General features: G+C 39.0%; 1 pseudogene; it reads right to left on the bottom strand.

Annotated features, from left to right (window-relative positions):
• Positions 1 to 367: 367 nt before the first annotated feature.
• On the bottom strand, positions 368 to 4923 carry LOC109123124 (RNA-binding KH domain-containing protein RCF3-like; annotated as a pseudogene).
• Between the last annotated feature and the right edge of the window lie 410 nt (positions 4924 to 5333).

The raw sequence follows: 5333 nt of genomic DNA, 5'->3' as shown, positions 1-5333 counted from the left end.
TGATAATTGACGAGGAAATCAATGGATACCAAAATGATCACACACGGGAAGCCAAAACATGCATAGAGGATAGTCAAAGTGAGAGTGCGAGCGTACCTTAGCAGCAAACACTAATGCGCTATCATGAAATGGGGTTAGTGCACAATAATGAACACAAAGTATGTCACACATGTCATTAAATAGAGTAAGAAACCATCACTAATAGATATTGCACTTCACTCAAATATATTTTTTTGAGAAAACATCAATGATGTTGGACCCCTACCCAAACCCAATTTATTTTTGCATGAATCAATTCCATAAATTCCATTATTTGGAATTACAAAATTAAATTCATGCTTATTTTAAAACATTTAAAAAAATCAAGGAAAATGTGAAATGATGCTTGCCGAAAAGAAAATGGTAGCAAATTTTATTGAAAAATGAGATTTTTGGTGAACCTAAACTCTAAAGAAGAATGAAGAGTTGTGAGTTAAATTATTTGGAAACTGGATTTTCAAAAATCAGTTTTGAAGGTAAAGGAAAGAAACACATGGGCTTTGAAAATGGGCTTGGAAGGGTGGCCATGCAAACTGGAATCATACACGTGTGCCCGGGGTGCAATTGGTACTACACTATGAGGTTGGTGATTGCATGAAAGAAAATGAAGGTTGAATGAAAAATACTAACAAGCCTTTCCACTATAGAATCAAGGGAACTTTCTTCTAGTAAGTTTACTTTGAACAAGTGAAGTCTCTCTTTTGCTGAAATAGTTACTAAGCAATCATTTGCTTCAACAACTGAAGTACTATCAACTTTTATAGTTGCCCCAAACTCCTGCCTGATCTGATTTATGATGACATCACCTTTCCCAATCATACCACCAATGTTTCCAATAGGACAAACCAAACAAAGAGAAAATTCCTTTGAAGATGCCTCATCTCGTGGAGTTGAGTAAAGGGAGTGTGACTAGTCTCCACTGTCACCTCTGTACCCTCCATAAGTACCAACCAATGGAGCTAGACCCATGATTGGAGCACCAGAAGTTAGACCCATGAGCGAACCACTAGATGAGTATCCAATTGGCACAACATAAACAAACAAGTGTTGGGATCGGGATGGATTGTCATGAAGACGAGATGCAATTTGATAAAGAATCTTCCTAACAATGGAGGGTTCTTTAGAAATCTGAATAAGCTCATTGGAACTCAATGAACAAGAAGGTAAGTGATCATCCTTTAGAATGCGAATTTGTGCACCACTTTCACTGCGTATACTCTGAATTATTTGTCCACCTTTCCCAATAACACATCCTATTTGATTAAATGACACAAGAAGCCGAACAGTAACTTGGTTTGCTTCTTCAGAATCCTCACCATGCACCTCCTCTGAAACAACTTTGTTATGCACCCTAAAGAGAGCATCTTACGCTGGAGAAACAAAAGTATCTGAATCGTCAAAGGCATTGGTCTCATCATTGGAGTTGTAGATAGTGATCACATGTTCCTCCCATCCTGGCATTATCTCACCAATTATAATCTTAGATTTAGTATCTACCCTCAGTTGCTTGACAATATCCCCTCCCCTCCCCTCCCCTCCCAATTATACTTCCAATCTTTCTTCCAGGGCATAAATGCCGATATATAGTATCCTCTGATTCAATGATAAATGGGTTTCTATCATCACCAGGATTTCTCCTCTTATTTACTCCATTATCACCATAATTAGATTGGGAATGGGCTCGCTTTCCATAACTATTCCTTTGACCAGCCATCGTGAAAAAAATGACTTGCTATCTTAAGGTTGGGAATGGAAATGGAACCCCCAATACTTGTCGAATGCAACTAACCTTTTGACACTATGAGGAATATTTAGTTCGTTGAAATTGGGATTCGACAAGGCCTTTGAATTCACGTTCTGACTAAAGTCGTCATCCACTTGAAGCTAAACTGGGTAAGAATCTCAACCTGTTGCAACTTTTCCAAGTTTTCTTTATTTTACCAATTTTCATAATAGGCTTCCTTGCGTCTTCCATTAATTTCTGCCCATGCTAGAAAATGTCGTGCATATCATGCAGATAGGGGAATGGGAAAGGTGATAAGGAGATCGGGTAGAGGGTCGAATATAGGTGGATGGTTGCGTGGGAACCATCGAGGAGGGTTGTGCAATGCAAAAGTTGTTTGCGCATAAAGGATGAATAGAAAGGTATGGAAGAGGAATTGAAAGAAATGAGTTTGGAAAATGAGGTATCTAAGGTGGCCATGCATGCATCTAGGAAAGAATGGGAAAAGAAACTTATATGGAAATGAATGAAAACATGAGTGAGAAAGGTATTGAGGGAATCGGGTTTGGTGGTAGAATTAGTAGAGGAGGTAGTGAGAGAAGTGGGTTTAATGGGTATGGAAGATGAAGATATGGATATAATGCTGGGTATGGTGGATTGGGAATGTAAATGGTAGATGGAGTTGCAGCTAAGAACAGGAACATAACCACTTCTGATCTAACCAGGGTAGTCCATGATGATGACCCGAGCGGTGAAGCTGGCAATTTCCTTTGTAGGATCAATCTTTGGAGCTAGATGCAACAAAACCACATTTTAGACCATTCACAACAACATTTTTCAAGTTGGAGCTTAATTTGTCACCAAGCGTAGACCCTAGGAGGGACTGATTGGCATGTCTCATCAGGTCTGAATTCAACTATCAGTTCAGAGGGGCCAAAAGCCACCACCATGCTGGATTTTAAAGCACCAATTTCTACATGTCCCACTGGGACAGTTCCAATCCCACAATCTCATACACATCCTGTAGAGGAAGATGCAGTGGCTTGTTTGAGGACCTCTAGGGCTTATTGATCATGTTTAGGGCCTCAAGAAGAATTGGGCCTTTGTACTAGTAAAAGTTGGTAGGCCTTTCTATCATATTGTCGCATTCGAGGCCTTATTGTAGAGCACATTTGGCGTCATATCGTCTATCTTATTTTAGCAGCAAATCATCTACTTCACACTAAGAGTGAAAACAAGCATGTACGTGCTCATAGGTTGGTCTACCTTTGGAGATATCAGCTTTAAATCCATCAATGATGGAATCAATCCTGCGAAGTAATGAATCAATCTTAGCTTTGGCCAAAAAGGAGGAAGAAATGGCCATATCTTTCATATTCTCCATCTGCAACATCAATCATATTTCTAACCACTTCAACACTATTCATAATTCTCCGACCCTTCCCAAGACGCAACTAAAGAGCAAATAGTGGTGAATCAAATCTTTCAACTGGTATCAATCATGAAAAGCTGGAACCAGGTGCATAGGTATCATATAAGCACAAACCATTTACTAGACACCTTGGCGATTTAGCATGTTATGAAGCTCCTTCTCTACAAAGAACTCGGATACTTGAAAATGAAGCTTTCAACCACCAATATGGAAAGAGTCCTTTTTCAAAATCTGATCACAATGGAAATGACATCGGAATGAATTTCTTCATTGAACTGTGTTATTCCTGTCATCATCGTCAAGAGAAGCAAAATCGTATCTTGTTAGAAGCAAGCCTTCTTCATGCCTTCCTTGGCTTAATAACCTTTAGCTCACCAAATAGACAATAGGACAATGTCTCCCAAAGACTTTGATGCAGAGCTCTCTCAGAAGCACCCCAATCCAGATGACCAACCTAAACATGATACCCAACACTCCAAAAATACTAGAAATAGAGGAAGAAGAAAAAGAAAATAGAGCATACACAAACAAAAATAATACAATTGAACATAACTCCATTTCATAAAAATCAACGGGTTGGATATAGGTGGAATAAAAAAGGGAAGCAAGAACATGATATTTGAAAATTAGATTTAGTGATGGATCCATATTCATGTTGTTCATGAAGAGAGGAGTGCACAAGTTATTCATAAACAGAGCCAAATGAGCTAGACTAGAATCAATAAGAATGCATAAAAATAAGTCTTAGATTTCACAAATATGCATAATATCAAATGTCCACATTCATGCACCAAGATGAACCCAAAACCAACAGGAAACAAGGGAGAACAATCTAAAACAGGAAATGTAAAATAAGTTGTAATCATACCCAGATGAGAAAAAGAATGGCGAGTTGATTCTTTGCTTCTCCTTCCTTGTTGCTCCATTTTGCTTCTTGTCTTTGCTGTTCCAAATGCCATTTTCTACTCTATAACTCTCTCTAGAATGACTTTCACTAAAGCTAAAATTCTACTGGTTCACTCTTTCTATTTCACACATTTTCTTAGCTCTCACTCAAAACCCCTAAATCCTAGAAAAATAAAAACCTCCTCTCATCCTCAACTCCTTTGTAAAAGCTCTCACATCTTCTCATTCCTTTTTAACTTCTTTTTTCTCTTAGCTATCCCTTACTCCCTCCTAACGACCTCAGCTCTCTTTCTTTTTCTCTAAAACTTCTTCAAAACGGTCTCAGAATATTCCCACACATGTGTCACTAGCTGATTCCTTCTTTGGCAAAACCACCACTTCTCTTAACAGGCAAGATGCCATTGTTTGATGACCACTCCTGAGGTGACACGTGGCCCTCTAAAAACCTTCCACCTGGTAAAACAAATAGTTGTAAAAAATAAGCCTAGAATAGGGGTCTACAAATATGCTCCTCTTCAGTAGAGCTCACGAGTATAAGGATTATGAACACTAGAGTGAAAAAAAGTGTGAATAGTGAGTGGAATGAAGTGAACTCTACCGAAGAACAAAACAGACCCTCAAAGGGACACTAATAAAACACGAACTCGTTCAGGCCAACAGAAGAACAAAAGAGGCTTTAAAATCCTAAATGAAAAGTGAATCTCTCAAAGTGCCTCTAAAGTTGCACTAAGGCTCCAGACTCCCTTTAAGACGTCTCCAAAAGTGACTCAAAGATCAATATCAAAGATGAGTAACGATCGAACCACCTTGGAGTACAGGAAAGAATGCGTCCCAAGGGAACGACTATATCCGTACTACATGAGAATGCTAAGTGTAGGGTGCCCAACAATATGACCGAAATATGTGCTGCGAACTCAAAGAACTATGTCATGTGCAATGGAAGAGGAAGTCTAGAAGAACATGGTGAAGAAATGATAAACACAAGGTAACGTGGTAAGGAAAATAAGGACGAATGCAAAACCATGAAGGCAAGATGTGCAATGCCAGTGAATATGAATGTTAAGGGCTATGACTCTGAATGACAAGGATGAGGAGAAATGACTCTGAACGCCAAAAGGGAGGGAAAATGGTGACTCAAAATACCTGAATGAGTATGCACAACGGCTCTGAACGCCAAAACTATAGAAAGATGGTGAAACTGAATGTCAAGCTGAACAATGGCTCTGAATGCCA

Source organism: Vitis vinifera, chromosome 9, assembly GCF_030704535.1.
Source record: "Vitis vinifera cultivar Pinot Noir 40024 chromosome 9, ASM3070453v1".
NCBI classification, from domain to species: Eukaryota; Viridiplantae; Streptophyta; class Magnoliopsida; order Vitales; family Vitaceae; genus Vitis; species Vitis vinifera.
Note: the sequence above shows the minus strand (reverse complement) of the source record. Positions and strands in the feature narration are given on the sequence as shown.